We start from the raw sequence: 14,181 nt of genomic DNA, 5'->3' as shown, positions 1-14,181 counted from the left end.
GGGAGGCGAATGTTTAAGTCAGGCTGCTTTTTGAAGCAGGGAGAGCCCAGGTCCCACGGTTGGGCTGGGTGGGAGCGCTCCCCTGCGCTTCCTTTGCAAGGCAGGGATGGGACACAGAGGTGCTGCCGGCTCTCCTCGGAGCGGGGATGTTGCCGTAGGGAGCCAGACCCATTAAACAAGCTCTTCTTGGCTGCTGTGCTCTGAGAGCAGCCTGGAAGTGGCTCAGCAAAGAATTGGACAGGCCTTGCCAGAGTGGTCCGCAAGGAACCTCGCTGGAGGGATGTTTCACAGCCCAGCACTGTCTCAGTGACAAAAAGTCCCCGGGATGTGACACTCGGAAACAGGGGTGACGCTGTCCCTGTGCCTGCCCAGGGTCCCAGGCCTCCCAAAGCTGTACGGGGAGAAGATGCTCCAGCTCTGAGAGTTTGCTGAGCATCGAGCAGCAGTGCCGTACACCGGCAGAGCTGCGGCACCAGCACCTCTGAGCTGCACAGGGGGCCTTCTGGGAATGCATGGAGAAAAGCGGGGCCAGGGCTGCTCTAACTGCTCTAATTCTCCACAGGTGACAGGAGAGGCAATAGCCAAATGTTTATATGTTAAGTTATGTAAGGATATAATAGCACTTTATGCTGTAGAGCAACCCAAACTGCACTTCATCACCCCTTCTGCTGGCTTCTTGCCTGCAAACGGGACGCGTGATGTGTCAGTTCCAGCCCGTGTCTGTCCCCAGCATGAGTTATCAGCTTGATTTCAGAAAAGGCTTTAAGTGTATTTGAAACATAAAGGGGAACAGAATCCCCCTGTATCTTCTCCGTGAGCAAAGTCCAGTCAGAAATATTACAGATTGATCAGTATTTTATCTGGAAAGGAGGATGGCTCCTTAACATCATTAAGTGGTGACCTTTAAAACTCATATTCTCCTGCCAGCCAGATCGGGCAATGGATGGAGCAGAGACGGATGGCAGCGGTGGGGAATAGAATCAATTGTTTGCTGAGATCAGTGCGTGTGTGTTTTCAGTGGCGTGGAGGTCCCTGGGCCACTGTTCACCATCTCTTTCTGCACATTTCTTTTTTACGGCAGAATAAATTCTGTTTGGTGCCCAAGATGAATTTTCAGAGTCATATGTCATGTTTTACAAGGGGCTGACAGTGCAAATTGGGGGAGAATAATGGTGCCCAGCCCTAACTTACCTCAATGGCTTTATTAGATTTCTCATCGAGAAGCAGATGAGCAGGCTGGGTTCTTGGGGGTGTTTTCTGTTGGGAAGCTGATCTGCTTAGTTTCAACTTTAGATTTTGATGTGTGTTAATGCTCTGCCCAGATTAGGCTGTGAGACACGCTGAGTGGCAGCACCAGAGCCAGGGCTGAGGCTGCTCTTCAGGGGACATGCGATGGCTTTACACCAGGCTGCTCCAGTTCTAGATCTGGGTCCTGTCCCCTTCACCCCTGGTGCCGCCTGCCCGTAGCTTGGGTAAGAGAAGGTGTCAATCCCGCACGGATCTGGGCAGGCTTGCCTCGAACCCTCTGAGTTTATGGCAGCCCATGGCAGTGTGGCGATGGGAATCTGCTCTGTCATGCCCTGCATGTGGTCTTCTGTGTTTTAAGCTCATGCACGTACGTTGCTGGTGCTGTGAAAGCAAGACCTTCTCGAGGCAGAAAGCTGGGTCATGGCTGGCAAGCGTTGGCCCCTGTGGCGTAGGCTCATGGCAATGTCTTCATGCTCTTCATGCTCTTGGCTGTCATCTTCCAGCTCCTGCGTCCTCCGTGGCTACAAAGTCATGGCGGGTGCAGCTGCAGGGCAGCGCAGTCCTGCCGGACGCAGGACAGCCGTGTGCCACAGCCACCCCCTGGTCCCGCAGGTATTTGTCACCTGGGCGTTTGCAGACGGGCTGGGACTCGAGCTGTCTGCAGATGCGTAGGCTGTTACTCTTGCCTGAGTTGGCTTTGCCGCAGCTTGGGAGCCCTCACGCAGCTGGAACCTGCATCTCCACTGGGCTGGCAACTTCAGATCCATGGCAGCGCGGCCCCCCAGACCGCCGATCTGCACCCCTCTGCTCCCCCCCAGCCTGGCGAGACCAACCTCCCCCAGGGTGGGCGAATCAGCCTTACGTGCCATGTGCTTGGAGGGCTCAGTTTGCCGTCTTCCCACAGACTTGGGCTCAGGTAGGCTAGGGTGGGCTCCATAAAGTGGGTCCAGCTCTCGCGCTGCTACCCGCAGACTGACTCAGTGCCTGGCAGGCAGGAGGGATGCCCCAGGGGAGGCAAAAAGCGAAGTGAGAAGGAAGCAGGTGAAAGTCTCCTGGAAAAGGGCTGTAACTCTGCGAGGGGTTTGTTCTGCCCCAGGGCGGTGGGTGTCCGGCGGATCCCATTCCCCTGGGGCTGCGGTCAGCAGCGTTACTCCTGCCAGCAGCCTGGAGCTAGATCCAGGAAGGTGAATCCCGGTTTGGTCTCTCCGTTTCCATTTCTGTTGCCTGCGACCCTGGGGCCCCCAGTGCAGCCTGGAGCATCCGTGCGGGCAGCGGGGATGTTGTTTGGGAGGTGGGGGCAGAGGGGAGGATGAGACGGGGCAGAGCGAGCTCGGGCAGTCTTGGTGGAGCGAGGGTCAGCTCTGGGGCTGGATCCTGAGCACGGACACGTGGCGTAAGGCCACGGTAACCCACCTAGGTCTGGTGGAGGAGGGGAGGAACAGGCTCTGTGCTAGCCCAGAGCTGTCTCCGCTCCTGCCAAGACATGGTGCAGAGTCATTACAAGGCAACGTGCTTTCAAAGATGAGCAGGGAAGTGCTGAATCTTTTTTACAGCCCTCTTCTTTGACCTCTGAGAGGCGATGGTGAGGACTCGGTGCTCATCCCCGTGCATTCAGCGCGGCGGCAGTTTGTTGTTCGACAGCGAGATGGTCGCTCCTCCGGACCAGAGGTGCGGGGACAGTGGCAGAGAGGAGCTGCGTCGTGAGGACAGGTGACAGGTCCTAGGGACGGCGGGAGTGGCACAGAGACCAGCTTTGGTCCCCCGTCCCCTCGGAGGACAGAAATCGGGGTTTTCCCCAAGCCCTGAGCAAATACAGCGGTCGGCACGGCTGCTCTGTGCCCCTGAGCTGGGGTGCGTTTGCTCCTTGTCCCAGGGCCGTGGTTCCCCAGGGAAGTGAGGACAGAGCGCTTGTGTCTTTCGGTGAGAATCTGCCTGACTTTGGGATGTCTTTGCGGAGCTCAGACAGCCCTTAAAGCAGAAGGTTACCCTAATTTATAGTCCCTGGATTTATGGGAGGTATATATCAAGGGAGAGTGTAATAGCTTTCCTGTGGCCCATCAGCAGAGAGGGGACCAGCCTGAAGTCCCTGGGAGCAGGGATAGCTGCGGGATCGTTGTAGCTGCTTTAACTCTTTCACTTTGGGAGCAGGGAAGAGACAATCCTGCCACTGCCTCGCAGTGGTGTTGCAGCTTGCTCCACGCACCGCTTGCGAGCAGGTGTCGAGTCTGTGCTGGGAGGAAGCTGGAGTCGGTATCCAAAGCCCCTTGGCTTCTGGCAGGGGATGGGAAACTTCAGAAGCGGAGATTTCCCAAAGCTCATCCAGCACGGCATGGGGGGCCAGGGATCTCGCCGCTTCCCACCAGGCTCCCTGCCCTCCCTGGGAAACCTTCCTGCAGAGTCCCTGTCCCACGCACACCCTTTCTCCATGCTCATGCCACCCACCGCGGGCACCTTTGGCCTTCCCGTCCCTCCCTGCATCCATACCCAGAGCTGGTACCGCTGTTTTTGGGCCCCGTCTGTCCCTCAGCCCAGCACTGGGGACCTGCCCCATTGCCCGTGCCCACAGCTGCCCCAGGTGATGCCCCGGCCGTGGAGCTGCCCGAGGCAGGAGAGAGCTGAGCTGGTGCTGGGTGGAATCACTCCGGCTCCGTTTGCCGGAGGCTCCCGGCTGTCAGCCCCGTCCAGCGTGCACCAGGTATTCACAGCCAAACGTTCGTCTGGGAGCTGACTGCCACAGCGGCATCCCGACGGGAGTGCTGGATGAGCCCCGAGCAGCACAGCGGGGAGAAAGGCTCCTCTGGCTTCAGTGCCTGGCGGTGCTGGGGCCGGGAGGGTTCTGTGGACTGAGCTGGGCTGGAGCAGACTGTATTCCCTGCAGAGGGACCGGCAGAATAACTCCCTTTCTGACTCATTCCTGAGGCTGCAGGCAGGGCCCCAAGCAGCTGATGGGTGCTGAGGCACTGGAAGGAGCGGGGAAAGGGAAGGGTGAGAGCGTGGGTGGGTATAAGCAGATTCCCAGACACCGGGTGCTGCATCCATCAGCATCACCCGCCCCGTGCAGGGTAGAGAGCGTGAGCCTTCCTCACACGTCCCCAAAAGCATAAATGGCTGGAGCATCTCGGCTTCCCGATGCTTTGCTCTCACTGTGCAGACCTGAAATCGGGAAGAATCACTTGGGTTTTCATCATGGACACAGTAGGGCAGGCTGAGCCCCTTGCAGTTCAGCTGACCCCACCAACTGGGGCTGCACTTTTAGAGCTGCTCTGCTGTGGGCGTAGGAGGATGATGGTTGCAAAGCTGCTATTCCTGGGGCCCAGGCTTTCGCGTCCTTCCTCCTCCTCTGCAGTCCCTGTGTGGAAATAGCTGGTGCCCACTCTGGAAGCTGGCATTGCTGCTAGAAGATGTTCTGCTTCTTTAGCAGTTCAAGAGCTTCAGCAGTTACAAAAACTTCTCTTTAAAAATTGATGCTGTTCTGTATCATGTTAAATATTTATTCTTAAGGAACAATGCGTTCCCCCTCCCCCATTCTGCTATGATACCTACTTTGCATATGAGCTGATTAATAATTAAGCGTCTACATTTTATTTTGACTAACAGAAGATGCGCTCTAGCCAATTGGATGCCTGTTGTGTTCTGCTGAGCTGTGAATTCACCTTTCCTCTCCAGACCGAGGCATCCTCTCTGGTCATGCCTTGGAGCAATCCTACTCTGGGAACCCAAGCTGGCCATGGCCAGTCCTGGACCACCCTCGTATCTGTAATGCTGCAGAGCCCATGTTCACCTGGCCATGGAGAAGACTGTAGGATCACCCATTCCCTTTACAGCCAGCAGGAAGCCAGGGTGGTTTCTTCAGCCCCAGCTGCGTTGTCCCCCTGCCTTGTAACTTTGCTGTCTTCAGGCGAGGACGATGCACTTTTTCCGATGGAGAGGTCTCCCCTAGGCTGGGGCAGGAAAAAGTCAGTGCTAATCTGGCTGGGCAGCCAGGATGGCCCACGGCAGCAGTGAACGCCTGGGTGCCAACTTTCATCCCTGCTGAATCAGGAAACGGGGGAAGAAATTGGGTGTCCTGGGCCAAAGCCAACTGCGTCCCAGCTGGTTCCAAGCGCAGAGCTGGTGCTGAGCCGCTGAACGGCTCCGTGACAAACGTTGGGTGGTGGCATGAGGTCTCAGAGGACAGTTTCCTCCAGTGCAGCTTTGAGCTCCTCTATCCTAACCAAAACCAGCACACCCTCTCTGGGGAAGCCACTGCTGAAGCTGAGCCCCAGACTCCGTGAATGATTCCCTGGCATGGAAGGGGAGACGTGCATCCTTGAAACAGGGACCTGGCCTGGTGATACAAACCGAGTTGCTTAGTCCCTTAGCCCCACTGGATGCACAGTTTTTTGGAAGCGGTCGGTAGGTCCAGCTCCATAACTGGAGCCTCCCTGCACAGGAGTTTTGTGCAAGAGGGAAGCATGGTGTCTACAGCTCAGTGAGACTGGGCACACAGCAACCAGACCTCAGCAAACCTCTGCAGGTGCTGAGCGTCCACCTCCCGACACGTATGGGGCTCTTCCCCCCTAAAGCCAGCTCTGGTAGACAGGGGGTAACTGGAGAAAAACACCTCTCGGCAACCTGGGACCCAGTCCTGCTGCAGGGGCAACGCATGGCAATGCTATTCTGACACTACTAAGCTCAGGAACAAGGGCTGAGGAAAGAGCTGACACAAGGGCAAACCGTGCCCTAGGATTATAAGGAATTAATCCTGCTAAGAAAACTGGATTACTATTCAGGAGAGATGCTGAAAAAACAGCATTTGTATTCTGTGGGAGATTTCAGTGTTAGCACCCTCTTCTCCCCGCCCCAGATTTCCCAAGGAAGAACAAAAATAACTCTTAAGTTTTCCCATGGAAATATAATCCCAGCTGCTTTGCAGCATCTTGTTTTCTGTAATTCCCGAGCAGGGTAATAGATACTCTTTTCACCAATAAAAAAGAAGCTACAGGATCCATTTTGGAATAGATGTTTAAGTGTTCAGGAAACAGGGAATTAAAGCAAATTGTGTCGAGGTGTGTGTTTGGGGAGCTCTGTCACAATAGTTGTGATTCCTCATTGCAGTCCCTTTCAGGAGTGCTGCATTTTCTAAATGCTCTGTCAAAAACATCTCAGCTGGCTCTACCCTTTAGACTGGAATTACAAAATGAAGAGACTGCAAGACTGAGATTTACTAAAGCATTTGGTGCAGATTCACATGAAATCTTTGTCTCAGACTGAGTTTTAACAGCCTGGGTTGTAAGTGCTGTCATAAAGAGCAAAGATTGCCTGGGGGGTTGTAAACAGAGGGCGACGATGGGTAATGGCAGAGCGCAGAGTGGGGTGCTGAGGCTGTGCGTGGGATGCAGGGGACAGACACGGCAATTGGTGTTTCTTATTTAACAGCTTCATTAGTGAGCTGGAGGCAGGCACACGCAGCATGGTAATGAAAGGCACAGATGGTGCTAAACTGGGAGGTGTCTCAAACAACAGTTCAGCGCGCGATGCAGAGCGCCTGGGAGAGGCTGGAAAATCAGGTGCAATAGGGTGATGCTCAGCGCACGAGCGAACGGCCCAGGACAAAGATGGCCAAGGGCAAAGCTGGCAATGAAGCAGCGATGAAGACCACGGCAAGAGCGTGCTCAGGTGGCAGGTTTCGTTTGCCGCATGGTGCGCTTGCTCAAAACCCTCCGTCCCTCCTCGGGCAGGGGGGAGGCTGTGTGCATCTGTGCCACTTGGTCTCGCCGGCCGCGTGTAGTTTCAGAATCTCAGCAAAATCCTGAAAACCGGGGAGCAGAGAGGGCACGAGGAGCGAGCGGGCCCTGGGGAGAAGTAGCTGTGTGCTGTTTGCATTGCCGGGGCTTGCTGTCTGCCCCGGGTGAGCATGCGTGTTATAATCTGCTTTTGGGAGGGGAGGGGACCATGAACGTAGAAGTCCCACCTTGAAAGCGCCAGTTTTGGTGCTGTCAGGCTCTGGCTGTAGTCAATACAGGGCTGTAGGATCGTCTTGAGGACCCAGAGCTGGGACCTCTACTGAAAGAGCTGCAAGTGTTAAGTACAGCCTGGGCTGGCCGTGCTGGAGGGACTGGCCGCCACATCCCTCCAGCCGGTCAATTAAGGCTTTTTCCTGTGGGGCTTTGTTGAAAGAGAAATGGTGCGGCGGGCCAGCGGTGGAGTGCCCCAGACATGCCGTGGGAGAACGGGAAATACTTGCAAAGGCAGGTCCGGAACCTTGCCTGCCTCTGTGCCAAGGCTGTGTGCGTCAGCAAATGCTCTCTAAGAGGGCAAGATCTGGTGTTTCGCATTGGTAAGGCTCGGGAGCAGGGACGTGAAAGATGCACTGCAGGCTCTTTGGCCCTGCTACGCCTGAGAGACTGGGTGTGGAAATGCAGCTTGTGTTTTGAGCAGTCTGGTTTTGAAGGCACCAGTAGATGGAGGAGCTGCTGTTTCCCTCCACCGTTTGTGGTTGTGGTTAATCACTGTGACTCATCTCATTTCTGATTTGAATTCTCTGGCTGTAACCTTAAGCCACTGGATCTTGCTTTGCCATCCTCTGCTAGATTAAAGAGCCTTCGAGTACCCTGTAGTTTTCTTCCCTGAAAGTGCTTAGGTGCTGTTATCAGGTCACCTCTTTTAGCTTCTCTTTAGAGGAGAGGCAGATCGTGTGTCTTCAACCTCACACCGTTTTTCCTGGCTGTTGGTATCATTTTAGGCTCTTCTTTACAATTTCTCTAAACTCACTTGGGATGGTTTTGCACTGGAGCGATACTGTAATCCTGCCTTCCTTTTGTTGCAGTATGGGCCAATTCCCTTCTGGACTTGCAGAAGGCCACTGATGCGTGATCATGTTTATTGCTGGCCTTCAGTCCCAGCACTGTGACTTGAGCTATGACACTGGCCGGACGCCGCATTTTTGATGAGCATTTATTATTTTCAGACATGCCCTGTCAGATTCACAGGCTTGGGGAGCAGGAAGAGTTGGATCTGGTGCGTTAGGACACAGACAATGAAGTTTTGTTTTACTTTATTCCTCTCTGTGTGAAGCTGGCTAGCCTTGTGCCAGCACCTCTCCTCTCCTCGACAGCAGCAGCCTCTCTCCCTCCTTCCTCTGCATTTATCCACTGTTCAATGCCAGTGCTTGGCACAGGGGATGCAGGGGGCTTTTGACTTTGTTTTCTCCCAGCCTGGAGAGAGGCTGCCCTTTTCTCTGCCACGTAGATTGCAGCCAGGATCAGACCGGTTAGCAGGTCCCCCTCTTTTGTTCCATCACTGGGAGCTTGGTAGGTCCAGGAGAAATTCCCAGGAGCGTGCTGGACGTGGTTATCCTGGGATGCTGAGCTAGAACCATCAGAGTCCTTCAGTGGGCCTGCCTTCAGGGCAGTGACAGTTTTAATTGCCAGTTTTAAGTTTGAGGGAAAAATAGATGGTGCCTAAATTGCAGGGGCATAGTAGGAACTGCAGGTGTGTGTGCACACCAGGCACATGCGGCGTGTAGCAAAGGCAGGTGTACACGTGCACAGAAGTTTCTCCTGCTTCTTTCCCTGCGCTGCAAATCTGTCTAGTGGAAATCCCTCTGGTTCTGCTGGCTAGTCCTCCTTTTTTCACACTGAGCTCCCTGAGTTTTGCAGAAATACTCCCTTTCACTGCAAAAACACAGACAAAGTGAAAAATCGGTATTTTCTCAGCATTCGGGGCAGGGGGTGAACATATGAGCAGGGCTGGGGGTGGACCAGGAGCCTTACTAATAGAGGTCAGCACCTCTTCTTTGGCTCAGGACCCTTTCCTGAGATTGCAAGTGCTGCCTGTGGCAGACTTCAGTGGGTGGATGGCTTTCTTTTGGGCTCCCAGGACAGGCAGGACCCCTGCTTGTGACCAGACCCTTCCTCTGCTGCCGTTGTCCTCACTGGCCCCCGGCAGCCAGGCTGGGCTGCGGTTCCCTGTCTGCAGGGGGTGAGCAGAGCCACGAAGATGCAGAGGTGACGGCTTCGTAGGTGTCTGAACGGAGACAAAACTCAGGCAGCAGTGATTGATTTTAGACAGAATGGGCTCAGATCCTACAAACCCTCCATCTTGGGAGGGATGGCACCCACGCACCTGTGGTCCACGCACAGGATCCTGGTCCTGCCGTCCTCCTGCGCTGAGCTTCTTGGTGTCTGTGTCCTTCCTAAGGCTTATGGTGACTCACAGCTTCACTTGCCCTGTTGTCCATGTCCCTGCGTGAACGGTCTCACGGTGAGAGCTCTCCCCGTTGTCCCCGTCAGCAGTGGGTGGAGGCACCAACAATGTCACGGCTGGTGCAGAAGGCAGGAATGAGCCTGAGCTCAGCTGGAGGCAGCTCAGGTCCGTATCTCCCTTAGCCAGGAGCTTGTTCCTATTCCAGCTGACAAACAGGGAGTTATGCTTGGGTCTGCACAATACCTCCAGGCAGGCACTGCTTGTTCTCCTCCTTTTCTGTGCTTGGCCATGCTTTCTGCAGGAGTTCCCCTTTCCACAGGTTCTGCAACACCCATTTCAGGCATTTCCATGGGTGTCAGGTGAAGCCAGGCCAGAGCTATGCTAGCAGCAACGCTAGACAATGTATAGGAAGGCTAATAACTCCTTCCTCTCCTATTCTCTGTGCCAAGCTTGTCTCCTGGGAAAGTCCCCTCTTTAAATAGCAGGTCTGAGTGTTTTTAGTTTGTGGAGTGGTTTTGCAAAGAATTGCATCAAGGACTCTTAGTGCTCGACCTTTCCCATCTTGCTGCAATTTCTGAGCATGAGGCTCAGGCTGTGAAGTGGCTGGAAATGCCACTGACCCCACGCAGCCTCTTCTCCTCGGCAGAGACCAGAGCCGCAGCTCCCTCCTGAGGGATCTGCCCCGGCATCCGCAACTGGTGCTTGTGATGGGACTCATGGAGACCTGGGCCACCCTCTGCATGGATGGTGCTGGTGGAAAGTGCTGTGCCCCCCAAGAGGGCTGTCAGGCCACAGCCTCAGCACTTGGTTCCCCCTACGTACGTTGTGCCTGCGCTGCTCCTGCTCTGGGAAGACACAGTGTGACGGGGCTGGTTGAGCCGTGCTGCTGCTTTAAGTTTGGGTCTGTAAGTTCCCCTGGCTGAAGTAGGTTGAGCCTAGTGAGACCAGAAATGTGGACAGTGAGAGCTGGAGTAGGCAGAAGGCACCTTAGATCTGCGCAAGAGCAGACCCGAGGGACTCCAAACTGGCAGAGAAGGTGACAGCACCATACAGGAGATAGACAGGACCTGTGTGCAGCAGGCTTTCTTCCCAGGAGGCAAGAGGGGCAGTCAGTGGGGTCGTCACCTGGGGAGGGTCTAGAACAGAGCTGTGGGTCCCGTGCCCACCGCGGCTACACCAACCCCAGCTCAGATACCTAAGCTTACCTGCTGGAGTGGCTCGTGGCTGCTAAGGCTCACGCAGGAGGAGATACCTGAGCGACAAGGGCTCTTCAGACTAGCGGGCAAAGGTTAAATAAGGGTTGGTGTCAGGAGCTGGAGCTAAAGCACATGTTTGGCAGGACCAGGAGCTAGCTGCTGTGCCGAGGGGGATGGCGAGTCTGGTGTCACCGGCAGGTTCCACCAATGGACTTTGCATTTCCCTCTTGATCAGCTGCGAGAATTAAATCCGGGTAGTCTTACTGCCTCTGCAATGCAGGAGGTTGGAGAAAACGGTTGTCTCCTAGGGCTTTCCAGCCAGTGACTGTGGACCGGGCAGGGAAGCTGCCTTAGGGGCAGGTTTATTCTCTCCGCAGGTCCCTGACCTGTCTCCTGCATGGCCGGACCCCCCTGCTCACCCCGTGGCACACACAGTTGCTGGAGGTCAGCCACCAGGCTCGTGGGCTCCATCCCTTGCCCTGCGTAGGGTTGCAGTGGACTGCATGGGTTAAGAGGAGGAAGATCCTCTGTGAAAGCACATAGGTTGCCCCAAACGCTGTTCCTGCCTGGCTGGAGAAGGATCTGGTGGTCTGAACAAGCACAGATCTGCTTCAAACCCAGCTTCGCAGAGGACTGTCGATGTGTGTGTGAAATGGCAATGGCTGAGCTGTGGCCAGGGGCTGTTACGTGCAGAGAAATCAGGGTAAGCACAAAGCAATTGGGAAGAAAAAAAAAAAGATGTTTTTAAAATTTAAATTAGTTTTATTTCTTTTCATGTTGCAAGTCTGCATTTTCTTTTCGTCTTACAGGCTTGTGCTGCTAAAGTGGTTGTTTTGTGCTTGTTTCTTTAATTAGTTTCTTAGCAATTTCCCAGCTTTTCTATGGAGACTTTTTCTTCTGAAGAAGTTTATTTCTTAAGGTTAGTCCTTAAAATGCTCATCCATACTGAAAAGCAGTGCCAAAGCCCAAGGAAAAACTTTGATATTGGAATGATACACATTTGCTGAGCAACAAACTCCACTTTCTGCATGTACTAAAGAGTCTCCCAGTGAAAGAGCCAAGGGGCTTTGATTTGACCATATCCCATCATCAGAGTTTGCAGGTTGAATTTATTGGGACTTTGGCTCCTCAAGCAGTTAAATGCTTTAGAAAAGCCTTCTTAATTCCCTGCAGCTGGGAGTATGAGGCTAATTTTGTACTGCTTCGTTTGGAAATGTCAACTTCTGTGTACAAGAATTTTACAGCAACTTTGTTCATGCATTGAAAACTGAGATCACTTTTTAATGTTAACAAGGAATCAATTTGTTTTGAATGTGCAAAGATTTTATGCCACAAAGACAGAAGATTTTTTAATATCTATATAATAAGCCTATGGTATGTCCATGTTTTAAATAACCCATACCTTTCTTGTTGCCCCGCCTCAGAAAAGATGCTGTAGTAAAGGAAGAGCTTGTGAGAAGCGCAGCCAGGATGATCAGAGGGACAAAACAGGTCTCGGATGGGGAAGGACCCACGTAGAGGATTTTACAGTTTTGGAGACCTTCTACACAAAGGTCTCCAAAGCAATGAGAGGGGCAGGGCAGATGAGCAGAGAGTAATTAGTCACTGTTTTTAACACTGGTAGCACTCAGTAAAATGGTGCGGCCGGAGTCTCATGGCACATCTGTCACTTCTAGAAATCTTTGCCCCAGGATGCTGTGGGAGTCAAAAGAAAGAGTGAGTGTAAAGAGGGGAAAGGCAAACTGGCTTTCCGGGATCCATTGGTGGCCATAAAGCCAACAGTTCATGTGCAGTCCCAATTTTGGAAGTCTCCAAACTGCTGACTCTTGCCTTTGACAGTGTGTCAGGGGAAGGGCTAGCATATTCCTGCCCTGTTTCACCTACTCTTACCTAAGTGGAGGCTGGTGGCTGCACCAGAGACAGGATGAAAGCCCTGATGATCTTTGTTCTGGTTCAATATGCCAGGTCTTGTATAAAAAAAAAAAGAATTTAAGAATGGGTTCACAGGAGCAGCTAAGACCCAGATTCAGAGCTGCTTAAGTGTTGCAGAAACAGGGATTTAACTTTTAGAAGCTTGAGATTTCTTTCTCTCTCTCATCTGTCTTTTTTTTAACGGTTTTCTAAAATTACAGTAAAGCATCCCACGGATGTTTTTTTTCTGGTTGGTTTATTCTGTGTGTGTGCGCGCGTGAAAATCCACAGCACATTGGTGCTAACTGCTTAGTTTCTAAAGACAGACAGACCATGCAGCTGCTTGGTAAAATGTGTATAAATCACACAGTGAACATAAGTAGCGTAAAACATTGCAGATGTTCTGAAACAGTATGAATTATTTTTAAACAAAAGCTCCCAAATAATGGTCGTATTGCCTCTCCTAGCTCGTTGTGCTCTGATCTATCAGATGGAAACTTTGCTGTGAGTGTGATGGGAACAGTAACTCACCTTGCCCAAGCTAGCTCTGAGCTGGAGGGGCCCAGTTATCTCCTCTTAAGGACGTTTCTCTGTAGCCAGGACATCTGATGTCACCGGTCCACAAATGGAGGATGGTGACAAGTGTCTGCCCCAGCTTCCCAGACTCTCACTGTGTGTGCTGGGGTGGGAGTCGCGCTGGCTGGACCACCAGCTGCCTTTAGCAAGATGCTCTCACCATGGGACCGCGTGTGCCAGCAAACCCAGCTCCGCTCCCAGCTCCCAGTCTGGCTGACTCCCTCTGGCCTCTGCTCTGCCTCAACCACCCCTCCGAGCACGTCCTCCCAGATAAAATGTGCCTGGAGACACCAGGAGCCTGTTTGGGCTGGCGGACTGCTCCTCCGTGTCCTTGGCAGGGGGAACCGCAGAGCTCAAATGCAGGATCCAAAGATGTCCTGGGGACTCCCGAGGCGTTTCCGTCCACATCACAGACACCATCTTGAGGATCTTTTTATTATGCCGCTGTTGGAGCTTCCTTATATTGGGGTCTTGCTGCTAGCCTTTGAGCATCTGCAGGCCCACTAACGAAATGCTCTTAAGCTGATTTGAGAAAAAATCTCTTTGATGAACAAAATGGGACCCTCAGGTGCTGATTTTCTACCCGTTCACCTCTTCTTGCAAGAGGTAATTGAACTGCAGTCGTAAGGACATATTGTACCAGTTTGCAGATTGCACACTGTAGGAGGTCCTCGGTGTCCTCTCGCAGTTTGAGCTCAGTTTCCCCCTGCAGCACGCCCTGCAACAGAAACTACTTCACAAACAACTTGCAGTAAGAGTATTTCAGAAATCATTGTTTATTCAATATTTATGACAACCTTGGAATTGAAATTGAGTTGCAACAAACTAGCACACAGGTGGTTACTTTGTTATTACACAATTTCCAAATTACCTTGCTGGAACCCTTATTTTTCATGGTTTCCTACTGCCCTTGTTGCAAAGCTCTGATGTTGCCTAACAGCTCTGTACTTCACCACTCCACCTGCATTTACTTCCACCCATTCCTCAGTCCCTCCACCAGGAATGGGAGTTGTCCCCTGACCTTGACTTGCCTCAGTTTGAGCAGGAAAATGTCATGCTGACC

This window comes from Haliaeetus leucocephalus, unplaced genomic scaffold, assembly GCF_000737465.1.
Source record: "Haliaeetus leucocephalus isolate CR32 unplaced genomic scaffold, Haliaeetus_leucocephalus-4.0 Scaffold165, whole genome shotgun sequence".
In the NCBI taxonomy this organism is placed as follows: Eukaryota; Metazoa; Chordata; class Aves; order Accipitriformes; family Accipitridae; genus Haliaeetus; species Haliaeetus leucocephalus.
This window is presented reverse-complemented; position numbering follows the sequence as displayed.